The following is a 13,913-nucleotide window of genomic DNA, read 5'->3' as shown; positions in this document are numbered from 1 at the left end:
TATTTCAAATACAAATGTGTATTCTGAGCAGATTAATATTCTGAAATGTCAGATCAAGTGCAAAGAGGATGAAATGCAAGACAGGGAAATAGTGTTGTCTAAGGCTGAAAGGGAAGTCCAGTTACTGAAAGATCTACAAACCAAAGGTGTGAACAGTGGAGGCAGAAAGCTTTCAGAACTTTCTGACCAGTTAAGTGCAATAAAATCAGAACTGGCTGAGGAAAAAAAAAAAAATTGAAAACGTTAGTAAAACAAAAGAGAATGAAGAATTTGTTAGGCAAAACAAAGAGACTAGCCAAACAGTTAAAGATCTTCATTCTACAATCAATACTTGTGATGTTACTTAAAACAACAAACTCATGGAGTGTGAGTCACAAATTAAATTGCTTAAAGAACAAATAAGTAAATCAGCTAAAAATTGCAAGAAACAGAAATAGAATGTAAGGAGGAACAGACCATCTTAAATCTCAGGTCGATGAACATATCTCTGTAAAGGAGAAATTGAACAAGTTACTAAAATTAAAAGAAAAACAAAGAACAAAGTTTTGTGAATGAGCTGAAATCAGTGAAAGATTCACACAACCAGCTCACTTTACAAAATGCAAAAAAAAGGGATGAAGATTTAGCTAATTTATCCAGACAACTTGCTGAACATACTGACCATCTAGAAATTGTCAAAAGGTCACTGCAAAAAAAGAGGCAGAGATTGTGATATTCCTAAAAGACAAGTTTAAAGTTGTGGAACAGCAGGCTTTTGCAGAATCCTGATCCAAGGCTTCAGTATTTTAGCAAAACCTCTAAATGAAGTTACCAGAGGAAGGGAAAGTGACCCCTTTGAGTGGGGACCGGCCCAACAAGAAGCCTTTGAGACTATCAAGTAATTAGATTCCACAGTGAAAGGCTGGCCACCCTGTCTGTGGCCTGTCACTGCCACCACCACACTAGTGGAAGAAGCAGACAAGTTCATGTTTGGCCAGGAGATGCATGTGAATGTGCCCCATTTGGTTCTCACCCTTATGGAATATAAGGAGGCTGAAACAGGCTTTGCCCAACCCATTGAGAAGTCTGCAGGCGCAGTGGAAGCTTGTGAAGCAGACGTGCCTGATGTTCTAGAGAGACCAAAGGGTCCTAGCCATTTTAAGGGCCAGCGTTGATTCTTGGCTGTTGGCAATACTCCAAGGGAGGAAGCCCTGGGTAGCGTGGCAGCCACTGAAGACAGCATGTCAGGCCACAGTGGCAGCCAGACCAGAAGGGGCTGTGGGACGCCCAGAAAGCCCAGAGGGGGCTAGAGAATGCCCAGAAAAAGTACCAAGCCCAGAGGGGGCTGAGGCTGTTTTGGGAAGCTGTTTCTACGCTTCAATAAGTTGTTCCTCAGGCAGCAGAGCACCCAGAAGTGGGGGTGCAAGGCAGGCAAGCCGTTCCAAGAGCTCTAAGAAAGCCAAAGTCTCCAAGAGTTGTTTGTGTTTTGAGGCGAAGTCCAACAGCAAAAGGCATTGCCCTGCAATTGGCAGCAGGATGCAAGGCTAATGTCCAGAAGTTGAGACGTTACTGGAAGCAGTATGGGGTCCCGAAGAGATTGCCGTGATGCACTGCAAAGCCCATGGGAGAGGCCGGGACATGGTCACTAGGGGCAACCGGAAGGCAGACAACGCAGCTCGTGAAGCAGCTTTGAGACCTCCACCAGCACTCAACGCAGCCCTCATCCCACAACTCACTCCAGACGATGTGGAACCACGCTACACACCGGAGGAGCAACAGTGGGCACGCCAGGAAGGAGCAACACTCCAGGAGGGATGGTTCCGTCTACCAGAAAACCGTGTTTTTGTGCCCCAACATCTGGCTACCGTGATTGTGAAGAATTACCACGAGTCCACTCATCTAGGGGGTCCAGCTGCCAGAGCACACCTTGGGAGACTTTTCTATATCACTAACCTTTCTCAACTAGTTGCTGCTATATCCCAGGGGTGTGTCCTGTGCGCCAAGAACACCCCCAGACAAGGCCACCTCCCCCCACCGGGTGTACAACACGTGGGCTTTACCCCTATGGAAAGCCTGATTGTGGACTTCACTGAATTGCCTCCAGCTAGGGGTATCAAATACCTGCTTGTGTTTGTCTTCACCCTGACGGGCTGGACAGAGGCATACCCCACTAGAACAGAGATACCTGTTACATGAACTCATACCCCGATTTGGCCTCCCCAGAAGTATTGGCAGTGACAATGGCCCTGCCTTCATTGATAAAGTTGTGCAAGAAGTGTGCAAGGCGCTGCAGATAAACTGAAGGCTACACACAGCCTACAGACCCCAGAGTTCGGGAAAACCTGAGCGTATGAATCGCACCTTGAAGACCCACTTGGCCAAGCTGACCCAGGAGTCAGGACTACACTCCAACCAAGAGACTGAGACTATCACCCTTTGAACTTTTGTATGGCAGGCCACCCCCTTTCGTCTGAGACATCCCCGCCAGTTTGGGGCGGGTGGGAGATCACATCACTCAGGAACAAGTGCAATTCCTGTCCCCGTGTGTGTTTGCTTCCCTTTCCAGGTACTACCTCGAGCCTACACCGTGCAGTCTCGCTGAGCCGGTCCACCAGTTCCAGCCGGGTGACAGTGTGGAAGCGCAACCCCCTCATCCCTAAGTGGCGAGGCCCGTATACCGTCCTCCTCTCCATCCCAACTGCGGTGAGAGTAGCCGACGTGATTCCCTGGGTGCATCACACGCGTCTGATCATCACCTTGTGTCTGACGCTACCGGAAACGCGTTGGGCCACGGGCAACGTGATCCTGCGACTGATCATCACAAGGACTTTCACAAGGACTTTCCCCTTTTCTCTATTATGTTCTGTATTGATTTGCTCTATGTCCTACTGCCCTTTTTGCTCTATGTCCTATTGTCCTGACCCCACTGAGCCATACCAACCCTATTGGCCTGCGGACCTCTGCTACGACTGGTTGGGAACCAACTGTCACTCAGGGGGTAGAGCACTGTACCAACCCCATCTGGTAGACCAGGTCCTAATCTTAATCCAGGTGTTGCATGGGACGGAGCCCATCTTAATGCAAATATTGCAGGGGAGGGAGCCTGAACCAGGTGCGCATTGAAATTGCTGAACAAGTGCCAGTAAATCCTGCAGCCCCACCTGTGGTTGTCGTGGTGGCTCGAGCCTCCCAAAAATCCCAGAATACTGCCTGAACTACTGGGCCTGGTAACTCCACATCTAATACCCTTGAATGTGGTAGGGTATTCTTGTGGCTGCATAAGGGTTGCCACCCCAGGCTTCAGCCTCCATAGGCCCTGGTCAGAGACCACATAGGTGACCTCCACCCAGTAGGACCAGCCTTTGAACTTTACAGAGTCTATTGCCATCCCTATAGCTCCCGAGGCCTAACAGTGTATCAGTGCCAGGCGGCCACTTTTCCCTGTGTAGAGTGGGAATGTTTTGTGTGTAGACGCTGCTCACGCCTCAGTAGGGCCAGGAGTTAGAGGCCCCATGACCTGGCCTTCGTGGGCCACCATCCCTTTGGCTTGTGGTATTACCCTTTTTGTGGTATTTCTGTGTTGGTGGTACAGTTCTTTGTTCTGGGGCACCGAACATTCCTCGAATCAGGATGTGGATCATACCCCGCCTCCGGATGGTTCTCACCTCTCAAATGGCCACAGGGTGGAAGGAAAACACCTTCCTGAATATGACAACAGCTGTAGCTAAGAGCCTGAACAGGTCTGAGTGTTACAGGCTGATTTGTACCACAAAATTAGTCTAGATGGTGCAGGTCTCCCCAGTGTATGTAGTTGAATTAGTTCTTAACTCCCAGGTTGGTCATGGTTAAAAGAGATTTTGCTTGTGATTTTACTTCTCTTCGTTACCGTATTATTCTTATCATGCTTTTTGCCTTGCCTTATTCAGATTGTACGCCAAATGGTGAGCCGCTCAGTTAATGCAGCAACACGTACCTATATCCTGGCTCTCTATGATGTTGCACCTATAGGTCCATCAAGCGAAAATGGAGAACCGTGACCGGTCAGCATTTTCGTGATGGAAAGGGGGGAATGCAGGGGTGAAGGTCAGGATGACCAATAGAGAGCCAGGCTAAGAACCTCTAAAGCCATATTATAGGGCCATCAAAAAGCTAAAAGCACAAAGCCATTTTAGAAAGCTAAAGACTATTTCTCTTTCTCATGTTTGTCACTTTGCCACCTTTTGCAGAGGCAGCAAGCATGCAAGCTTGTGGGTGCCGCTAGCTTGCCCCTGCAGGAAGTTGCTAGTTGAGGTTAAGCCATTTCTGAGAAACGACCCCTGACAAAGGCAAGTAGCAGGATGTCTGCTGACCGCCAGGCTCCAGATATAACGCTTAGGTGTGAAGTTGCTAAACCACAAGGACATTTCTTGGAAGCGGGGGGTTCAGGGGCACTTCCTGGAACTAGTACAGAGGTTAAGTAGATTATAAGCCAGTAGCGCCACCTAGTGGAATAGGCAACTTGGAACCAAAAGGACACACCAAATTTATTCATTGGTTGAGCTTTAATGAATATGTATCAATGACCATAGGAAATTGTCAATCATTGGCTAAAGGGATGCCAAGGGGCTGAACTGTGCTTTGCAGAAAGATATATAAGTTGACTGCCCCAAAGGGGGGGCGGGCATTCTTCATTTTCCTGAATGCACCCTATTTGCTTTTTGTCGGACAAAAATCCAAATAAAAACTTTTTCTTTAAGAAACTTTGCTGCCTGATTTTTACATTCCTGGTCTGAATACCGATGTCCCTTTCACTCCCCCCTTTGTTTACTAAAAAGATGCAGGGGCCAGTTTTCATTAGGACTGCAGCAAATAGGGAGCAAATAGGACTGCAGCAACAGCAACCCCAGTTAAAATCTGCTCCCTGCTATTAACCTGAGCAGTAGAGAACTCCCACTGACACCTGCCAGGGAAAGGATGACAATGCCAAAGGGCTCTCCCAGACAACCTGTTTATTGAGCATTCACTTTGATTTGCTTGCACAAAGCTTACACAGAGATTAGACTATGTCTAGTCTTTATGGAGCATTTGTTCTTGTTTGTTTGTGGGATGATTATACAACAATCTGCATTCATCCTGATTTCTTTGCAGAGTGCTTATAATCTTTCTATTATTCATTGTTACTACACATTTCAGTGCATTTATAAGTCATTTTCCTAACTGCAAAAAGTTAATTTCTTTTTCAAAGTGAATGTTTAGGGTGACAAAGCAATTTAATCCACTTTAATTGTGTGAACTTAAATTTCCCGTTATGCATTTGACTCATTCCCAAAAAATATTTACAACCCCAAAAGTCTTGTGGCACCTAACAGGAACAAATTCAATATGGCATAAGCTTTTGTGGACTAGAGCCCACTTAATGAGATGTGATCTTGCAGCTAATGAAGTAGATTTTAAATTGTGAACTCTCACATCACAATAAATTTGTGTATTCTGTAAGGTACCACAATATACATCATTGGTTTTACTGCAACAAACTAATACAGCTACAGTACCATGAAAACAGCATAATAAAATACATGTAATAAAACACATATAATGCATAAAATATACATGCAAGTATGGCATACCATATATTTCAGGTCACAAGGCTAAACTCCTAGGTTTTCCTGAGTTGGGAAGCTTTTACTGCAAACTTAGCTAAACATAACAGGCTTAGCTACGCTAGACATCAGATGTTTTATTTTATCAACGTCACTGTGAGTGATGGTTGGCTCTTGAATTTTCTTTAAATATTTTGCCTTTGGAATTTTGTAAAACTTGCAATATAACATATAATGAATGATGACCCCTACTATCTGGTATACACAGATCCAGAAGCACTGTCTTTCAGGAATTTTCTTGTAACACCCACCTAAGAAGTTGGTTTTGATAGTCTGAAATAGAAGTTTATAAAATAATGCATGGTGTTGAGAAAACAGACAATGATTTTTTTTTTTGGTCCCTCATAATACTAGAGCTTGGAGTTATATGAAGTTGAATGTTGGAAAATTAAGGCAAAACAAAGAAAGTCACTCAGGATATAGTTACAGAGGAGGCAGTGATGGCCACTAACTTGGATGGATTTAAAAGAGAATTAAGACAAATTCATGGAGGTTGTGGCTATTAGTGGCTACTAGCCAACTACCACTGGCATGTTACCACAGAGGTTTGACGATAATGGAAAGCAAAAGGTTGAAATAGGTTCCCAACTCCTGTTTAAAGCCTTATATCATGGGTAGGCAAACTAAGGCCCAAGGGCCGGATCCAGCCCAATTGCCTTCTAAATCCAGCCCGCAGATGGTCCGGGAATCAGCATGTTTTTACATGAGTAGAATGTGTCCTTTTATTTAAAATGCATCTCTGAGTTATTTGTGGAGCCTGCCTGGTGTTTTTACATGAGTAGTGTGTGTGCTTTTATTTAAAATGCATCTCTGGGTTGTTTGTGGGGCATAGGAATTCGTTCATCCCCCCCCCAAAAAAAAATATAGTCCAGCCCCCCATAAGGTCTGAGGGACAGTGGACCGGCCCCCTGCTGAAAAGGTTTGCTGACCCCTGCCTTGGATAGGCTCTGTGAAACATATATCAGAGGCTTCTTCCTTTTCTTCTTTTATGCCCCACTGTAACTCTGAGGATCGACAAAAGAGTGTCCTCTCTAGTCTAGTTGCAACAAACAGCAGTGGTGAACCTCTTCACATTGTAGGTGGGGGTTCACATCCATTTCACCCAAGGGTTCCCCACACAAAGGAATTTAGCATATCAGCAAGAGTGATTCTAGTCCAACCTTCTCCCTGACAGGGTAGCTTTCTATGTCTAGGTTCCCCACCCTCCTGCATAAGGCAATATTCTGCCATGTGAACCTACAACTAGTCTATGGTGGTACAGTCCAGATCTTGGTTTTACTAATTCATTTGAAAATTTACATACCACCTTTTCAATGTATATGCCTTAACCATGGCAGCTTACATCATTTCATTACACACACACAATCTCAAAGCAACACAGTAGTACCTCAGGTTACAAACACTTCAGGTTACAGACTCCGGTAACCCATAAGTAGGTTAAGAACTTAACCTCAGGATGAGAACATAAATCACGCGGCGGCGGCAGGAGGCCCCATTAGCTATAGTGGTTCCTCAGGTTAAGAACGGTTTCAGGTTAGGAACAGACCTCTGGAACTAATTAAGTTCGTAACCAGAGGTACCACTGTATAAAAATGCAGAGAAGCTAAGCCGAAAAGAACTAAGTACACCATATAAAAACAAACATAACATTCCAGGCCTCAACGCCCTTAGAAAGTTTATGACTACTAACATAACCTTTTAATCTTATAATTGAATAGATGGTGCCTTCTTTTGCCATGTGACAGCAACGAAAGCTGCATTTCTATGCTGATAACTTGAAAAATGACTCCCGTGTGAACGGATCTACCATTAAACATTATAGCAAGGTAAGCTTATGGAAAACCAATTCCCATAGCTTGTTTCTACTAGGGACATTGCAGTATTCTACAATAGCAATAGTTACCCTGAAGATAGTCATATGAAGCCTCCAATTTGTTATCACTTGCATCTTTATGCAGAAGTTGAAAAACTGGCTTGGCCCAGGATCTGTTAGTCATTAAAAAAACAACAAAAAAAACCTTGGAGGTAAAACTATTATGTAAACTTTGAATAAAGAGTACTCTGTTACTTTCCTTAGTAACTCTTGTTTCCATAATGCCATACAGAACATAACTGAGGGAGTTGAAACCTCTGAGCCCTACTGTGGTTCTGTTCTGCATCAGGGCAGGACTATTTCTGGAGATTTTACTGCACTAGATAAGGCAGGAAAGATACAACCCTCCAAGGTCAGTTAACATATTGACTCTGGAAAATTATGGATTCTCTTTGTATAACGGTCTCTATAGTCTCTCACAAACATCGTAGCATGATTCAGCACACCAAGTAGTTACCAGCCAGAAACAACCACAAACAGTGAAAGCAAGAGCATAATGTCTTAAGATGCTTGCTCCAGTCATTAGGAGTCAGTGTGATATAGCAGAAGGTCAGTTTAGAACCGAAAAGACTCACGTCCAAATCTTTACGCAGCTACAAAACTGTGACCTTGTGCCAGTCATACCCTCTCAGTCTAACCAACCACATAAGGCTGCTGTGAGGATGAAATGTGAGAGGGAAGAACCATGTATGCCTCAATGAGCTCCTTGGAGGATGTGTGAAATATAAATTTAGATTGAAAATTAATAATATATGTATTATTAATAAATGTCCTGCTTGGCCCTGACAGCTGCCAGATCTTTCCAAAATAAGGTCACCTGTATTGCCTGGTCAGTTTGTAGGGTCACACATCCAGAAGGGAATCCTTTATCTTTAGACAGGGAAACTGCAGAGCAAGCCCTTTTACCTCATGATTTGCTGAGGATTTCTCCCAGGTCCCTGCTGACCTAGACTTGTGTGTGTATTTATCTTCGTAAAGCCTCCTGGGTTACATCACGAGCAAGTTAGACCCTACAGGTTCTTCTCCTGCAAGATCACACTTATACAATTGTATTGCGTTTCATAATACATATGTCACAAAGTCACCCCACAATGAACTCCATGCCTCACAGATCTAAAGAGACCAACAGCCAATATTAACTAATACTAGCACAAATCTATTCATTATCATGTCGAAAAGTGCGTACATTTATGTCAGATGAAGGTCGTTTTTAAGCCTCTGATCCCAACTGTGTGCCATACTATTCCCATGTTATAATAAGAATCCAATATTCATTTCAACCCTAACCGATTGTTTGAAAAGATATCATGCTACTTATGCATGCGTGCCCCTTCTCTCAAATTTGGCAGACATTGAGTCTAGAGTTCAAGGCAAGTTATCAGCTCCTGCCACAAGGCATCAGTGGTAGCTTACACAGTCACTAGCTGTTTGCTGTTCTCCTCCCCACACCCCAGCATCCCTATTGCTTCATGGTTTGTTTCCAAGAGCAAACAGAGTCAAAGCAGCTACACACACACACACACACACACACACAAAGTCACAGTCTCAAACATATTCTGCAAGTTATATAACAGAATAAGCTTTTCCTTAGTGAAAGTTACCTGTGAGCTGGACTTCCTTTGGGTGTCTTTGAATCCAAAGCATGCTATGAAATGGTAGGCTGGATGCAACCATATCCTTTTAATTCCTGTTTGGCTTCCTTCCTGATAGTTCTGTTGACATCTCTTAAGAGTCCCTTGACTGTGTTTATTAGATTCTTGAGGTCATTTCCAACATTCTCTATGCGATCTGCATAAAAATTAATTTGTTGTTCCCTGTACAGAAATTTAAACCACTTTCTGATTATCGGTTCTGCCCCATGAGAGATTTGACATTATCACCAAAAGATTCCTTCCTTTATTAATAAGTGTTATTAAAGTGCACTGTATTGACTCTAGCATTTTAGCTCTGATCTATGCATTTAATGTACTAAGCCAAGTCAATATGTTAGATAGAATGCTATATTCTGTCTTTTTAAATTGTTAACATACGCCTGAATTTGTGTTCCATTTTCCTAAATAAATCTTACTGTTCCTAATATTAACAGTTTTTGTGCCCCACCCCACCACACAATGAAGATGCAAGACATTAATTGAGTTTGAGGGGACAACTTTATTAATGTAAAAAAGGTATGTGCAGTGAGGAACTTTTTGTAATTGGCATCTGTCTGTCTCAAGAGACAATGGAGTGTGCCTCCAGGAGTGAAGCCAAACCACTGTGTTAACAGCATCAAAGTGACCTCCCAGGGACGCAAGCTTGGGCAGTGTGTATGGAGGTCCTGAACTGCCCAGATGACAACACCCATCTTGGCTCAAAGCCCCTCATTAAAATGTACTGATCAGAGCCTTTCTTTACCCACTTCTCTAAAATGGCTGGTTGAAGGGGTTGCCCTAGAGGAGCACCTCTCCTCTCCCCTGGTGTCCAGCATTCAGAAGGGAGAACCTCATGGGGTTCAAGGTTTGGTCTGTCATGTTTCTCCTTGAGCAATAGCTGTGGGAATCCCTCCCCACTGAGGTGCATCTGATCCCATCATTATATAGCTTTCATCACATTCTGAAAATGCACCTCATCCCTTTGACCCACCCTTTTCTGCTGATGATTGATGGTAAATTGTTTTAACGGATTTTAATATTGTATTTCTGGATTTTTGTAACCCACCCTGTAACCTTATGGTTAAGTGCAGGAAAGATATTTAACCAATAAATAATAGATTGGGAAAACATCCCTTCACTATGTGAGTGCCCTTGAGCGCTCACCAGGGAAGTCACTCTAAACTCCTCCCTCCCTGCTCACACTACTTGTCACAAGGCATGACCCTCTCCACCCTACCTGCTGGCCATAAGGTCAAGCAAGCAGCACTGCAGTTCCCTGCCCCAAGGAACCTACCATATCCCACAATAGTGAGCTTAGGCTGCAGTGCTTGATCACATTGTAATGTATGTTCTGTTTTCCTGAATAAATCTTACTATTGCTAATTCACCTTTTTTTCCTTGGTGTGAGTATTCAGTACTTCTTGCTTAGCTATTATATATATGTGTGACTTCAATACATTTAAATTTTGAATCAATATAGAGAGACAGCACAATTAGCTACCTGTGTTGATTAGGAAAGATGTGCATTGATATAAGTTTTATATTTATATCTGACTCTCTTGGATCCCTAAAATCTTATTTCATGCTGAATAAAATAATTAAAAATTGTTAGTTATCAGTCACGAATACAAGTGAATAAATGATTTCTGCACTGCAGGGGGTTGGACTAGATGACCCTTATATCCCTCCCAGTTCTACAATTCTGTAAGTAGAAGTCACCCCAAAGTAATTCAGATAGTGGCAAGGATTAGAGTCACCAAAAACAATTTCTAGAACCCTCCCATTGATATTTCTACTTCAGTAAGGGAGACATATGCAAAAATGTACTAGGATTTACAATACAATGTTCTCAGGCTAAGCAAAGAATTTCCTTTGCCACTAAAGCAAGTCAAATCTTGCTGTGCTGTTACTGTTTGGTTTTCAGGTTTTGTTCAGACATTTGTTCAGTCAAAGTTATATGTGATACAGGAGCACATGCCAACAAGTGAAATCTGTTTTTTTTCCTTAGCCAATGAGCAAACCCAAGATCCTGACACAAAACACATGTTTGCAATTTAATACTGCACTCAAACAAAGGCTTCTTCAGCCAAGGACTTTGCTTTGCTCTTAGTCAAGTTATGAACCTCTTTTGTAAATACTTGTAATGAAATACTTTACATAGACCCTGAAAACAGAGAAAGCCAGTTAGACATTCCGGCCTTGTTCCTATACAGAAGTAGATAGTTACAAGTGCTTTTTATTGATCAGAATAAACAGGGAAATATTTTTGCTTTTTTGTATCTTTCACCTACCCACTCTCAAAAGTGTCGTACTACATATCCGCTTACTTTCAAGGTACTTGACCAAAATTTTAAAATACACATAGTGAGCTAAAAAATGTAAAAATCTCATTTGATCACATTCTGAATGATGCAATTATATTTTCATTGTTTTCTGACAAATTTCTGAAGCAAGAATGCCCTTGTGGTTAAAGCATCATTTGTGGAATCTTTAATTAAAATGGATACAAAAAAGTAAGTTGGGTGGAACTGTTTAAGAAAATATAAATATTGAAAGGAAATATATTATTTCCTATATTTCCAAAGTTCAGGGGAGAGTATACATATTTATGTAGTCTTACTACCCATGTTAAAGTAAGTTTACAACAAAAAACTGAGGGAAAGTTAATGGATAAAATCCAGTGATGTCCATATCGGTCAGCTTGATAAAAACTAGCTGCTTTTACTTCCACCAGACCATTTATGTGTGCATTGGAAAAGTAGTTTAACTACATTCTCTTGTGAGTCACTGATCACCCTTCCAGTTCAACAAGATGTATATCATTTTTGTAAAAACTGACTGCAGAGAGTACTATGTACACACTGACAGGATTATCCCACAGTTCTCCTTATCACTTTAGGAAAAACTTAATCTTTTCAGAACACTTTTGATTTGATAACCCTTTATCAGTGAACCGCTAGGCCCATACTCACCAATGTAACTTTTAAAAACCCATATAATCCTTTACGCAAACTAGAATTCCAAATCTCCTCTTGCCTCTCTCTCAATTGCAGGATCTTGCTAAAAATTAACGGCACAGTCCTAAGCATCAATACTCTCAGCAATAAGTCCTATTGAATATATTGGTGTGGCCCTCCATACCTCTCTAGATGGCACTTTAAAATGTAAGAGCCTGCTGGATGAAGCCAGTGACACATGTAGACCAGCATCCTGTCCTCACAGTGGCCACACAGATGCTTATGAGAAGCCCACAAGCAGGATTTGAGCACAATAGCATTCTTCCCTCCTACTGTTTCCAGCAGTAGTATTCAGAAACATACTGGAGGCAGGGCACAGTCATTGTGCCTAGTAGCTACTGATAGCCTCTATGAATTTGTCCAATCCTCTTTTAAAGCCATCCAAGTTGATGGTCATTGCTACATCTTATTGAAGCAAATTCCATGCTCTTTGAGTGCCCTTGCCTGGCTGGAATCTGCCCCTGAACTTTAATGATTCCTCTTGCTTGCCTGGATGAAAGTGGTGCATCAGTATGTGTAGAAACCAGCCTACTGTGCAAAGGGCAAAATTAATGTCCACTTTTCCCTTTGGTATGTGGCTACCGATAGGTTGCTAAGAAGGGGATTGTAGCCCTTGGGGGGCTGAGAAAGGTTCTCCATCCCTGGTGTGCATGGTCCTTTTGTGACTTGCAACAACTGCTGAAGGCCCATTGCTGCAAACATTTACAAAGGTCACCGTAGCAGTTAATATATTTGTTTGCAAATCATATCATAAAGTCACTTAGCGGGTTGTTTTAGTGGCATATTAGTCACATAATCAACCTCCTGTTGGCATGACTGTTCTGTAAATATAAAGTATTCTGTAAAGTATTTCATTTTCCATTTCCATAGCAGCTGGCATTAATCTGACTTATAATGATTTATACTTTAAGGCAGGGGTGGAACCCATCTGGCCTGCCAGTTGTTGTTGGACTAAACTTCCACCATCCCTAATTGGCTATAATAGCTGGGGCTGATGGGTGTTGTAGTCCAACAATGCCTGGAGGACTGCATTTTAGCCACCACCACCCCTTTATGGGTTATGGGTTGGTGGCATAATGGGTCCTTGCTGCCAGCTTTCAATTTCATTCAAACTCAGAATGTTATAACTTAGATTGCTCAAGACAGGAAAGTGCCAAACAATGTAATAAAAAATCATTTCAACATGTAATTCCAGAGAGTAATCACAAGCAGGTTGCATGTTTTAACCTTGAAAAGGCTGCACCCCAGCAGAGCAAACAACTTTCTCCCAGGCTTGGGAGAGGCTACAAAAATAAGCAAAAAGAATTAGCAAATGAACAGGGTGTACTTTTAGCTTAAAGAGGAGAAAAGCACATTGCCAGGCTCCAGATTTCAGCTCCCCAAGCCAATGCCAAGGACGAAAGGCACAAGTAGAGGTGAAGAACAAATGTTTACTGTGAAGAGTACCTCCTTACCCATTCTGCGCTTGCTGACTAATGGCATAAATTCATTCTCCACCCACCTGCACACATGCCACTTTTGAGAAAATGGAAGCAGATAAAAGAAAAGCAAACAAGAAGCAGTCAAACAGTGTAGCCTCTGTCTCATCTCCACCAGCTGTCTCCAGTGGAAAGTTAGCGTTAGTAGACCATTTTTTTTCCAGCTGCAAAAATGAATAGCTGTGATGGCAGTATTGGTTATTCAAAAACAAGGAAAGCTGGGAAAAGCTTTGACCCTGCAGATGTTGCTGAACAATTCCTATCAGCCCTAGCAAGCATAGTCTATGGCCAAGAAA

The 13,913-nt window shown here is 42.6% G+C and overlaps 1 long non-coding RNA gene across 1 annotated transcript in view; it reads left to right on the top strand.

Moving 5' to 3' along the window:
* The window catches only part of LOC308597862, a 35,322-nt gene that overhangs the window by 13,156 nt on the left and 8,253 nt on the right, over positions 1-13,913 (top strand). The gene's annotated exons all lie outside the window — the stretch shown is intronic.

Source organism: Podarcis bocagei, assembly GCF_964188305.1.
Source record: "Podarcis bocagei genome assembly, chromosome: 11".
NCBI classification, from domain to species: Eukaryota; Metazoa; Chordata; class Lepidosauria; order Squamata; family Lacertidae; genus Podarcis; species Podarcis bocagei.
Note: the sequence above shows the minus strand (reverse complement) of the source record. Positions and strands in the feature narration are given on the sequence as shown.